The 14,172-nt window shown below is 37.7% G+C and overlaps 1 pseudogene; it reads right to left on the bottom strand.

The window, feature by feature from the left end:
- Positions 1-5,917: 5,917 nt before the first annotated feature.
- Positions 5,918-6,712, bottom strand: LOC114223896 (small ribosomal subunit protein uS15m pseudogene; annotated as a pseudogene).
- Between the last annotated feature and the right edge of the window lie 7,460 nt (positions 6,713-14,172).

Genomic DNA, 14,172 nt, shown 5'->3' with positions numbered 1-14,172 from the left:
TCCCTGCTCAGCCAGGAGTCTACTTCTCTCTCCCCCTCTCTCTACCCCCCCTCATTCTCTCTCTCTCTCTCAAATAAATAAATAAAATCTTTAAAAAATGCTCTCTTAGGAGACTAACTGGAAACCTTTGTATAAGTGTGATGCAATAATGGTAAAGTAATGGATTAAATTACTTTCTTTAAAAAAAAAAATCTTTGGTATATCTGAAAATGGTTTATGTTATGTTTTTTCCTGAACAACTAACCATTGTCTTAACACCTTCATTGAATAATATTTCTCCCATGATTTGAGATTCCACCTTTATCGTATATTACATGCCCTGTTTATCTGAGTCTATCTGGACTCTCTTCTGGTATAAAGTACAGATAACTGTTTTAAAGCTATCTTATACCTATCCATCTTGTTAAACTCTCATTATTTCTAATATCCTGTCTGTAGATTCTCTGTGATTTTCTGTTAAAATGATAATATCCTCTAATTTAAATCATCTTCAATCCTTTCTAATACTTTTGATTCCATTTATTCTTAGTTTATGTGCTGTAGGGCCTTCAATGTTATCTTTTGATTTCTAAAAACACAACAACAGAAAATCCTTTAATACTGCAAACCTAATGCTAAAGTAGCTGAAAACTAAACTCAAATTTTGAAATTTAGGGTTGCCAAATTACTCTATCAGTTAAAGCCACCAAGTCACGTAAGTAAAAGTTAGAACATAGAATTAGGAAAAATCCAGACTGTGAATTAAAATGAGTACACTTGAAATGATTTAGAGAGCTCCATAGAGTACTCTGAACTCTAACACCATAAGCCTCCCCTAGTTGTCACAGAAGCCCTTCCTTCCTTCTAATTCTCCTGACACCAGATTCATAGTCTCTTTATTAATACCAACCAATTTCCCAAGTCTCCCAACACCAACTGGCTATCCAGCAATTCAGTTCACTTCTGACCCTATCTACCTGGGGTTAGCTTCAGATTCCACAAGTTAAAGGCTCAGTCTCACAAGACTGCCCCCACTTCAGAAGCCAGCCATGTATGGGGTGTCTAGGCTACACACATCTCTGCCCAGCTGACCACAAATCTAGGGGTTCCTACAATCCCACTTCCTCAGGTTCAATAATTCACTAGAATGACTCACAGAACTCAGGGAAAGGCTTTAATTACTATTATTAGTTTATTATAAAGGATACAACTCAGGAATAGCCAATTGGAAGAGATGCGTAGGGCCAGGTTAGGGGGAGGAGTGTCGACTTTCCATGTCCTTTCTGGGCATACCAGCTTCCTAGCACATGGATATACTTCAAACTCCCATCATTTAGGGGATTTTATAGAGCTCTCACTGTGTTTGATAAAATTGATTAAATCATTGGCCACTGGTGATTGAACTCAATCTCTAGCTTCTCTCCCTTCCCTAGAGATTGGAGAATAGGTTTGGATCCAACCCTCTAATCATGCCTTGGTCTTTCTGGCAACCAAACCCTATCCTGAAACTATCTGGGGGGCTCTACCCACCCCCACACACCCCCACACACCCCTCCGCCACCAATCATCTCAGTAGCATACAAAAGATACTCTTATTACTCAGGAGATTTCAAGGGTTTTAGGAATTTTGTGCTGGGACCCAAGGACAAAGACCAACCAAATCACACTTTCCTTTTTAAAAGCTATTGTATCTCCTTATTATGGGTTGAATTGTGTTTCTCTCACCCCCTAAATTTATAGTTGAAGTTCTAACCCCAAGTACCTCAGTGTGACTTTATTTTGAGATAAGGACTTTAAAGAGGTAGTGAAGTTAAAATGAGGTCGTTAGGGTTCATAGTAATCCAATATGACCAGTGTTCATACAAAAAGGGAAAATTTGGACACACAGATATGCATAAATGAGAAGAGACATAGGGAGAAAAATGGTAATCTACAAGCCAGGGAAAGAGGCCTAGAACAGCTCCTTCCCTCACAACCCTCAGAAGGAACCAACCCTGATGACACCTTGATTTTTGACTTTTTAGCCTCCAGAACTGTGAGACAATAAATATCTGTATTTAGTTCACCTGTTCTGTGGTCCTTTGTTATGTCCACCGTATGAAAATAATGCATTTCTTTATCTAAGGAAATTACTTTGCAAGATGAAGTAAATTTTCCTCAGTACTCTCCCAACCACTTCCATTGTATATGGACCAATAACTAGAGTTAGATCCCAGTATACCCCAGGAGACAGTTACAAATTTAATGCAGGAGAAGCCTTATGCACCAAAAAACTTACAACTCTGCTAATTTATATTTTCTCTTTCTTGAGGTAATTCTTCTAAAGCCTAGCATTCACTGGCTTTTTAAGAATTATTATTATGGTCCCTTCCATTCCCTTTTTTGATGTCCTTAATTCATAGATCCCTTGTTAGATCTTTTGTACTTGTTATTAATTTGAAACCTTCTGGACTGCAGTAAAGCCATCTATTAGATCTTCCTATAGCACCCTGCACTTCTCTTTTATTTCATTCAGTATTCTTGTATAACTTTAATATATATTTTCCCCAGTAGGACCTGTTTTGTGTGAGGATTCTTAGTGCCTAACACAATGCCTAGTACAAACTAGGTGTTTAATGATCTTAAGAGAAGAAGGGAAAGAAAAAGAGGAACGAAATTCCATTCAAGACTACTACCCAGGAATGTGGATTTTTCTTTCTCACCATTTACTTAGGAGCTGTATTAGTAGTACCCTTAGAACTTGAGCTGGAGAGATAAATATTGGGAACTTGTGATTTCTTCACCCTTCAAATATGGCATGTAGGATAAGGGACTGTGAATAGCCTTATATGTTCTCTCCAAATACTCTCTCACTAAATCTGAGGCATATCCTCTTAAACATTGGTCTTCCCTGCCCCCCTGCCCCCCTCCCCCCATTAGGGACAATAATCCTGATGAGTGTTGCTGATTAGAACTCTGGGTCGGAAAGCTTAAAGATGACTCAGTCTTATGGTCCCGCTTTCTGTTCTCTCTCCTAATAATGTTAGTGTGTAGTAACTCATAGTTCCTATGCTGGGTGTTTTCCACTTTTTTGGGGGGCTTCAGTCTTTTCCCCAAGGTGGTATGATGCTGCCCAGCCCTCTCATTTATGTTTTGAAATTAACATTCTATTCAATATTAGAATAGATGGCTGCCAACTTGCAGTTCTTTTGCTTGGCTTAAATTCCCTTATATTTTGGAGATATTTTTCAGAATCTTCAATACAAGATTATGTTCATTTCCTAGATTCAGTATAGATTTCTTCTTCTTTTGGTTAATATTCATGCATTTTGAGAAAAGGAGATAGACAAATGTGCACTATTTAGCTACCTTTGTGGAAAATATTAGCATTTCCCCTTCTATCTCTGACTATGCTTTGGACTCTCTTCCATTGGAAAAAAGAGGAGAGTTGTAGATGATTGTTTTAATAGAAAGCCAAAAGAATCTATAGGCAAGTTGTTGGAAATAATGAGAGAGTTTAAAAAGATGAATATATTTTTTTAAGATTGTATTTATTTATTTGACAGGGAGAGCCACAGCAAGAGAGGGAACACAAGCAGGGGGAGTGGGAGAGGGAGAAGCAGGCTTCCCACGGAGCAGAGAGCCTGATGCGGGGTTCAATCCCAGCACCCTGGGATCACGACCTAAGCAGAAGGCAGATGCTTAAGGACTGAGCCACCCAGGCACCCCAAAAAGAGGACTATTATAACACCTCTATCTTTACCCATATACTCTTTCTAGGTTCTAACCGTTTCTCCTGTTTCTCCCAATGGATGAGTTCTTAATGTCAGTCTCCACCATTTCCCTACTAATTACTTTTTTTTTAATCCCTGCATTCTGACATATATCCCCATCATATTGTAGAAGCTAATCTCTACCAAAACATTTTGTGATTTTCTTGATATCTGAAATAATCTCTTTTTTGTATGTTTATTTTCCTTACACTTGGGACCATATTTGATGCTGTTGATTAGCTTTTTCTTAAAAGCTCGTCCTTCCTTTACTTCAATGATTCTGCATTGTACTGTTTTCTCTAAGCCAGTGCTTTTCTCTCTCAAGCATCTTTCTGGCCTTTTCCCAGCTTTAGCTTTTTTTTTTTTTTGTATGCCAAAGGTATGAAGATTTAGCTTTACAAACTTCTTTTTGATCCGGGCTTCACATGTCTTTTTTTTTTTTTCTTTTAAGAGAGGGAGAGAGAGAAGTTGAGGAGGGGCAGAGGGAGAGGGAGAAGAGAATCCCAAGCAGGGTCCATGCCCAGCATGGAGCCCAATGTGGGGCTTGATCTCACAACCCTGAGATCATGACCCAAGCCAAAATCAAGAGTTGGACACTCAACTGACTGAGCCACCCAGGAGGCCCTCCACTTTTCTATTTTTAATAGCATACTGGATGCTATTGTGAGAGAATAAAAGGCAGAGGGACTTGGGGACAAATGTGAGGGAAAAGTTGAGGCTAATGTCTGGCTCGAAAAATGGCAAGGACACCAGTGCTATTTCATATAGACAAGAAATGTAAGGTAAAATAGGGTTCAAGAGGATCATTTTAGTTATAAGAAATAGGAACAATTCAAACCATAGGACTCTTAATTCCAAACCACTGGTGACATTAGTCCAACCACTTCAAGGGATTCTGAAGTAAGCAGAAAGACAAACTGACAAATAACTTAGTTAAACACATTTATTATATTTTTATTTGAATCATGTATCCCTGTGCATAAGGTTGTTTTGTTGTTGTTGTTGTTTAATAAAAGCTATCAGTGTTCCTTCTTAAGTGTTAAGAATTATACTTGATGCAAATACTACAATTGAAGAAGAGGAGTTTAAAATTTTGAGTACATTTAGGTTACCCTAAAATAATTGCAAGGAAAAGAGTGACAGATAAAATAATTGCTTCTTAAAAATGAAGCTATCTGTGTGAAGGAGAAGTATATATTCCTCAAAACAAAGACAAATATAAAAAATGTCACATTTGTTGTGTTAGAAACTATCTGAAAAATGACTGTGTTGTAAATATTGTCAACAACTTTAACATTCTAATTTTTACTTAAGGTTCTCAATGGAATTTAAAATTGTGACTCTGATGGAAAAATTTCTTGCCTTTGCATTGTGGTTAAAGCTTGCTTGTTATCAAAATATTAGACTCTTGAACATAAATAGGAATCAATGTGTGTCTTATGCTCTGTATATGGGTGGAAACTATCCTGTATACACATAGTTATTGTAAAACCCTAAAGAAAAGAGGATGTCACAAGTAAGCTCTTTATCATTCTCTCTTAGAAAATCTGATATTATGTCCTTGAACTAGTAAATAAGACAGATATTTAGCTGGAAAATTATGTGTAGACCTTTGGGCTTTAAAAATACCTAGGTTTAGGGATGCCTGGGTGGCTCAGTCATTAAGCGTCTGCCTTTGGCTCAGGTCATGCTCTCAGGGTCCTGGGATTGAGCCCCGCATCAGGCTCCCTGCTCAGCAGAAAGCCTGCTTCTCTCTCCCCCACTCCCCCTGCTTGTGTTCCCTCTCCTGTTGTGTCTCTCTCTGTCAAATAAATAAATAAAATCTTTAGAAAAAAAAATACCTCCATTTATAAACTGAGTTGGGCATGTTTATAATTCTATAATGTCAATAATGTCAACTTTGTAGTTTTTTTGGTCACATTTGTACTTTCATGAATATAAAATCTTTAATTAGCTTTCTTTGAGAGGCAAGATAATATTTCAGGTAAGCAGAACAAATTTCGCTTCATCTGAATCAATTAGTGAAGGAAAATATGGCTTTTTTTTTTATAAAGACACTAGTGATAAATTTATTGGCTAATGGAATGCATCATTCAGCTTCTTACTTGCAGTCTCAAGGTTAGATTATTGGAGTATTAGGAAGAATTACACATAACATGTTCTATTATTATTATTAATTTTTTTTGACAGAACTCAAATAAAATTTATTGGTTTTCTTTGACTGCCTCTGGTCCAGTTTTGGAAGGGCTCTCTGGGTTCTTCTGGCCCTGTTTCTGGGCTGCTGCTGCTTTAGCTTTTAAGGCCCTTTTTTGCTTCTTGAGCTTTTGTACCTCCTGGAAGACCCGAATGCACAGCGCCTTCTGGGCTGCCCAGCGTCAGTGGCCTTTCCGGTGGTACAGAGAAGGAGAGATGTACTCAATCCCCAGCTCCTTGCATATCTTCTCGAAGACACTGTAGTTGGTCTTCCGGAGGTTTTTGAGCATCTTTTTCCTCTGATCGATGCTCATCAGCAGATAGTGCTTGTGGGCTTTGTCCTTTCGATGTTTCTGCATGTGTTCTTCATAATTGCAGATCTTGACAGTCAAGGCAACAATTCGAGCCTCCAGGGAGCTGTTGTCCTCAGGGTTTGCCACAATCTTGTTCATCAGCTGCTCTTGCTTGATTTTTAGCTTCTCCATCTGGTTTGCCATTTCTAAAGACAAGAGTCTTCTCACGACATCGTCAAACTTCTCAATTCCAGGAATGTTCTGGTAGTCCTTGAGCAGCATGGAAGGGGGCGGGTCATCTTCTTGGCTGGGCTGGACTGGTTTCTGGGTGGCATATCCGCGAATGGCCGGGAGGATGACACCGCGAGGAGAGGGAAGGCCCCACTGGAGGGAGGGAGGCCTGGCACACGCTCCGCCCGGCAGCCCAAGGACTGGGGCCTGGGCCACTGCCTGGGTCCGAAGCGACCTCAGCGCCCTCCACGCCGTCCTCAGCATGGTGACGTGACCACGCGGGGCCAGCGCCATGGCCGCCGTTCCTTTAGCGGCACAAACCGGGTTACATGGGTGCCGCCATGCTGGCTCAGCTGTTCTAATTATTATTAACTAGAGTTTAATGGTCCCCTGATAAACGTATCAAATAATGTAGGTTTCTAAGCTGTATGCAATGAAAACATATTTGTTTCATGACTAACATCTACATACATTGATGTTATCCAGTCAGTGAAATACAGGTCAGCTGCACACAAAGCTCTTCTTTTGTATTCCTGTTTCCTCTTCTCCAGTTCTTTTATCCTGTTATTTTGTTCTCTTTTAGGTTTTTTTTTTTTTTTTTTTTTTTTTTTTACTCTCAGGAAAGAACATCTATGCAGGACTTAATCCAACAAAGCATAGCACCAGCCGGGCTGGCACAAAATCAAGGGGAGAGTTTGAAAACAGAGAACTGCCTGGATTAAATGTTTAATGCTTTACTCATTGACGACCTTGGATTGTACAGAGTGGTACTACCCTGCTGACCCTTATGCTTTGTCCACATCTGGATGATTTCCTTATAAGCTGAATTATGCATCTGTACTCATTTTGGCTTCACTTTAGAACCAAAAGATGAGTAACATATAACTTTTAAATTTACTTTTAGTCACATTTTATAAAATAATGAGTCTCATTTTTAAATGAATCAAATAACACTTCTATATCTGGAATGAGCCATGTGCCTCAGGAAGACATTGGCCAACATAGTAATAATAAATGTCAACTGAAGATTAATTTTTTCTAACAATTCTGAAGTCTCTTGAAACATTTTAGTGCTTTTGGCTTAGGAATTGCCTTTGGAACCTTAAGTGTATTTTTACAAATATTGTCAATGGTGATAAATCTTCATCCACTAACACTGAATTTGATTTGTGTGGATAGTCAAAAAGTCAGAGTTAATTCTTTTGTATAATGCAAGTGATAAATCTGCGTATGTAATGCCAAATTTTTATTTTCAGAAAGAGATATGGCTATAACATAAATCACTAGGTTTTTGTATATGATGGATAAGTTCAGTTGTAATCTGCTCCAGTAGAGGAATTTTAAAACAATATTTTATGTAGAAGTATTGTCATTCTAAGGATTATTGAACTATGAATATAAGAAGATATTTGCACATGACATATATGATAAAGGGTTAGTATCCAAAATATATAAAGAACTTTTAAAACTCAACACCCAAAAAATGAATAATCCAATTTAAAAATGGGCAGAAGACATGAATAGATATGATATTATTCCAAAGAAAATATACAAATGACCAATGGACACATGAAAAGACACTCAATATCACTGGTCATCAGAGAAATGCAAATCAAAACTACAACGAGATACCACCTCAAACCTGTCAGAATGGTTAAAATCAACAACACAAGACATAGCAGGTGTTGGTGAGGGTGTGGGAAAAAAGGAAACCTTTTGCACTGTTGATGGGAATGCAAACTGGTGCAGCCACTCTGGAAAACAGTATGGAGTTTCCTCAAAAAGTTAAAAATAAAACTACTCTATGACCCAGTAAGTGCACTACTGGATATTTACCCAAAGAATACAAAAATATAGGGGCACCTGGGTGGCTCAGTTGGTTAAGCATCTGACTCTTGGTTTCAGCTCAGGTCAGGATCTCATGGTCATGGGATCAAGCCCCACATCAGGCTCTATGCTCAGTGTGGAGTCTGCTTCAGATTCTTTCTCCATCCCACCCTGCCCCTCCCTGCTTGCATGGTCTCTCTCTCTCAACTAAATAAAAATCTTAAAAAAAAAAAAAATACAAAAATACTAATTCAAAGGGAAACATGCACCCTGTAAAATATAAATAAATAAAATTTATTTATTTATTTATTTATTTATGATGTTTATAGCAGCATTATCTACAATAGCCAAATTATGGAAACAGCCTATGTCCATTGACTGATGGGTGGATAAAGAAGATGTATTATATATATATATATATACAGTGGGATATTACTCAGCCATGAGAAGGAATGAAATCTTACCATTAGCGACAATGTGGTTGGAGCTAGAAGGTATTGTCCTAAGTGAAGTAAGTCAGAGAAAGACAAATACCATGATTTCACTCATACGTGGAATTTAGGAAACAAAACAAATGAGCAAAGGGAAAAGAAAAAAAGAGTGAGAGGGACAAGCCAAGAAACAGACTCTTAACTATGGAGAACAAACTGATAGTTGCCAGGAGGGAAGAGGGTGATGACATGGGTTAAATGGGTGATGGGGATTAAGGGAGTGCACTTGCAGTGAGCAGCAGGTGTTGTAGGGAACTGTTGAATCACTGTATTGTACACCTGAAGCTAATATTACACTGTATGTTAGCTAACTGGAATTTAAATAAAAACTTAAAAAAATAAAAAATAAAATTCTTATTTTAGTCAAATTTATAGAAACATGTTATCGTTTTTAAATAACATAAAGGAAAAAATTCCCCAAACTACTTCTTTAATAATAAAATTTATTTTAAAAAATAACATCTGTTATGCTATTTTTCATATCTGGTGTTTTTTATAACAAGCAAAGAAAATAGGTCCATTATCATTATCTCCATTTGAAGAGGAGACTTCTTTCATAGAAATAATCATCTTGTTCAAGATAATACAGCAGTAAGTATTGAAACTGGGCTAAGATCCTGAATGCTCTGTCTCTAAATGCTACGTTTTTATTTATTTTTATTATTTATTTATTTATTTATTTGACAGAGAGAGACACAGTGAGAGAGGGAACACAAGCAGGGTGAGTGGGAGAGGGAGAAGCAGGCTCCCCGCTGAGCTGGGAGCCCGATGTGGGACTCGATCCCAGGACCCTGGAATCAGGGCCTGAGCTGAAGGCAGACGCTTAATGACTGAGCCACCCAGGCACCCCGAAATGAAGAATGTTTAAAAGCACATGAGCCACTATGGAATCATGAAAGCTAGTAAAATATATTTATGATTGTTTTACTAACTTAATTCAACTTGAGCACCCTGTGCATGTGTTTGTTTATTACAAGACCAGCTCATAGAATATGCAGATGTGGAAATATCTGTAATTTAAGGGAAGAATAGAGACACAATAGAGGAAGAAAACAGAGTTGCTGCTGTTAGTATATCCCAAACTCTATTTCTAGGATTCACATCTGTGTGACTTAAGGCCAAAGGGCAGAAAAATGATGTATGTGATTGTGAATGAAGTTATACAATTCAACTAAATGGTGTCTCAGTTTGGGTTTCCCAAGAAGTACACTCTGAAGGGGAGAGTAGTACCTAGGAAGTTTATTGACAGAGTACACTTTAGATCACTGAACAGAAAGGAGCAGATTGGGCGCGTGGAGAAGTTCAGTTGCAAAGCAGCCTCAGCAAACCCTGTTGGGGGACTTTGAAGACACGATGCCCCTTCAGACCTGTCCCAGTTAGGATACAAAGGCTGGGTCTTTATGCCTCCACTTAGATCAGTCACTGGATATGGACTATCATGGCTTTAAATTTAGAGAAAAAATGCAGGTCCTGAGTCATAGTGTTTATTTTTTAAATTTTATTTTATTATATTATGTTAATAACCATAAAATTCTTAATCTCAGGAAACAAACTGAGGGTTGCTGGAGTGGTGAGGGTTGGGAGGGGTGGGGTGGCTGGGTGATAGACATTGGGGAGGGTATGTGCTATGGTGAGCGCTGTGAATTGTGTAAGACTGTTGAATCACAGACCTGTACCTCTGAAACAAATAATACGTTATAAGTCATATTGTTTATTAATCATGTTATTTATTGTTATTAATAATTATGTCATTTATCATTATAGGAATCAAGTGTACAGGTTCAGCTTTACCCTGTAATGAGTATTGCTCATCCTACAGGTTCAAAACTACCACCTAATTGTGACCCTGGCTTCCTACCAAAGTAGAGCTAACTAGACCACAAGTTGTATTACCTCTAGATACCATTTGCTTTATTTGCATGCGATTTTTCTCACTACAATTTTTTTTAAAGATTTTATTTATCTATTTAAAGAGAGAGACACAGCGAGAGAGGGAACACAAGCAGGGGGAGTGGGAGAGGGAGAAGCAGGCTTCCTGTGGAACAGGGAGCCCGATGCAGGGCTCGATCCCAGGACCCTGGGATCATGACCTGAGCTGAAGGCAGGCGCTCAACGACTGAGCCACCCAGGTGCCCCTCACTACAATGTCTTTACAAAAAATGGAGGTACCATTGCTACAGCAACAAGGAATGGTGTACATGAAGCTGAACCTTTACTAAAATTTTAATTCTCCCTGTCTGAACTCCCACTGACTCCTGGCTTATACTCGTCTTGTGGCCAGATGACAAACATCGCGGAGTTCACACTTCTGTTTCTCTGTTTCCTCTGTTTCCTCCCACAGTCATGGTAACCTATACACTTTCTCCTAAGTTGACTAACAATGAATTTATTTCTTCTAACTAATCTTGATACTTTTTCCTTGTCCAATTCAACAATTCCCCTTTGTGTTGAACACTACCTGCTCAGCATAGTTCATGGTAGGCTATGCCATATTTACCTTATCTTCCACTACTGTTAACATTTAGTTATTTACCATTTTTTCCATTACAAGTGTTGTTTCTGGAACATTTTTTATGGGCTAAGTTTTTCTGAAGTGCAAGTTTTAAAAATAAGTATATAATGTTAACTTTCCTTTCAAAAAGGCTATTCCCAGTCCATACCATCACTGAACCTCAATTAGGTCATTTATTTCCTTATACTTTTGCTAACTGATGTATTATTCATCTTTTAAATATTATAAGTCTGGGAAAAGTTAAAACTATAACTCATTAATTCACTCCACTGTCAGCAATGGATAGATCATCCAGATAAATAATCAATAAGGCAACATTGATATTAACTCTACTTATGACCAAATGGACCTAATAGACATATATAGAACATTCCATTCAACAGCAGTAGAATACACATTCTTCTCAAGTACACATGGAACATTCTCCGAGGTAAGTCATACAATAGTACACAAAATAACTCAGCAAATTTAAGAAATTGAAACCATCCCAAGTATCTGTTCTGACTAAAATGTTTTGAAACTAGAATTTATCAGGGGAAAGCTGGAAAATCTACAAATAGGTAGAAACTAAACAATACACTTCTGAACAACCAATGGGCCAAAGAAGAAATCAAAGGGAAATAAAAAAATATCTCCAAACAAATAAAAATGAAAACATAACATACCAAAACCTCTGGAAAGCTGCAAAAGCCATCATTAGAGGGATGTTTATAGCAATAAATGCATATATTAAGCAATTAGAAAGATCTCATCTAAAAAACCTAACTTTACACCTCAAGGAACTAGAAAAAGAAGAGCAAATTCAGTCCTATGTTAGGAGAAGAAAGCAATAATAAGGATTAGAGCAGAAATAAATGAAATAAACACCAGAAAAACAGTAGGAAATTATCAACAAAACTAAAAGCTGGTCTTCAAAAAGATAAACAAAATTGGCAAACCTTTAGCTAGGCTAATCACACACACAAAAAAAGAATACTCAAATGACATCATAAATGAAAGAGGATTACAACAGATAATAAAAATACATAGAATTGTAAGAGACTACTATGAACAATTATATGTCAAAAAATATATAATCTAGAAAAAAACATAAATTACTAGAAACATATGACCTACTAAGACTGAATATGAAAAAAATAAAAAATCCAAACAGACCAATAATAAGTAAAGAGATTTTAATAAAGAGTAAGTTGAATCAATAATCAAAAACCTCCCAATGTAAGGGCACCTGGGTGGCTAGGTCAGTTGACCATCTGCCTTTGGCTCAGGTCATGATCCCAGAGTCCTGGGATCAAGCCCCACATCAGCCTCTCTGCACTGTGGGGAGTCTGCTTCTCCCTCTCACTCTCCCTCTGTGCTTTCTCTCTCTCTCTCTCTCAAATGAGTAAATGAAATCTTAAAAAAAAAACCAAAACAACCTCCCAATGTAGAAAACTTCAGGACCAGGTGGCTTCACTGGCTAATTCTACCAAACATTTAAAGAATTAACACCATCCTTCTCAAACTCTTTTTAAAAATAGAAGAAGAAACACTTCCATATCATTCTACAAGGCTAGCATTACCTGTTACTAAAGCCAGATAAGGACCCTACAAAAAAAAGAAAACTATAGATCGGTATCCCTGACAAATAGATATAAAAATTCTCAATAAAATACTAGCAAACCAAATTCAAGAACACAATAAAAGGATTATACAGCATGATCAAGTGGGATTTATCTGGTATGCAAGGATCATTCAATATTCACAAATCAATGAATGTTATATATTACATTAGTAGAATGAAAGATAAAAATCATATGATCATCTCAATAAATGTAGAAAAAGCATTTTACAAAATACATTTCATGATAAAAATCCTCAACAGATTGGGTAATAGAAGGAATATACCTCAACATAATAAAGGTCATATACAACAAACCCACAGCTAACGTTATACTCAACAGGCAAAAATAAAGCTTTTCCCTCTGAGATTAGGAAGAACACAAGGATGCCCATGTCTACTTCTTTTATTCAATATAGTACTGGAAATTCTAGCTGGAGCAATCAGGCAAGACAAAGAAATAAAAGGCATCCATATCAGAAAGAAGTAAAACTGTCATTTTTGCAGATGATATGATCTTATGTACAGAAAATTCCAAAGGCTCAACAACAACAAAAATTGTACTTACTCAAATTCTTTTGGGGACGCCTGGGTGGCTCAGTTGTTAAGTGTCTGCCTTTGGCTCAGGTCACGATCCCAGGGTCCTGGGATCAAGCCCCGCATCGGGCTCCCTGCTCAGCAGGAGGCCTGCTTCTCCCTCTCCCCCTCCCCCTGCTCGTGTTCCCTCTCTCTGTCAAATAAGTAAATAAATAAATCTTTAAAAAAATTATTTTGAAAATGATGCCTGCTTGATGTAAAACTACACAGTGCATCCTGAAGAACCTGAGGCCATGGCATAGAAACCTGCTGTCTTCTAGGAGTCTTCAACATCTTTACAGGAACATAGACATTATCCCAACCGCTAATCCTGACAACATCACTGCAGTTGCCCTCACCTGTCTTACTTCTACTTTTGCTTTAGTTCTGAACCCTGAGGGCTCTGTGGAGATTTGACAATGACATAAACTTCCAGACTTTACACAATCTCCTGTGTTCTTTCTTCTGCTTCTGTGGAAGCCACATTGGACTGTGACGTTAGTGAGAAGTAAACTTTTATTGTGCTAAGCCACTAAGATCTGGGTGTTGTTTGTTACCACAACATACCTTAATTTATTGTAACTAGTAAACTGCCCAATTCCTCACCAGTGAAGCTAACTAGTCAAGAAGCCCTTCCAATAAATTTTGTAGTACCTCACTTTTAAATATAAATTTTTAACCAACATTGATCATATAATGAGGAAAATGTTCACATGAG

The sequence above is a fragment of the Eumetopias jubatus genome, unplaced genomic scaffold, assembly GCF_037043125.1.
Source record: "Eumetopias jubatus isolate StellerSeaLion01/CBP00866 unplaced genomic scaffold, mEumJub1_p1.0 scaffold_6, whole genome shotgun sequence".
NCBI lineage: Eukaryota > Metazoa > Chordata > Mammalia > Carnivora > Otariidae > Eumetopias > Eumetopias jubatus.
The sequence above is the reverse complement of the archived record's forward strand: the minus strand, read 5'-3'. Positions and strand labels throughout refer to the sequence as shown.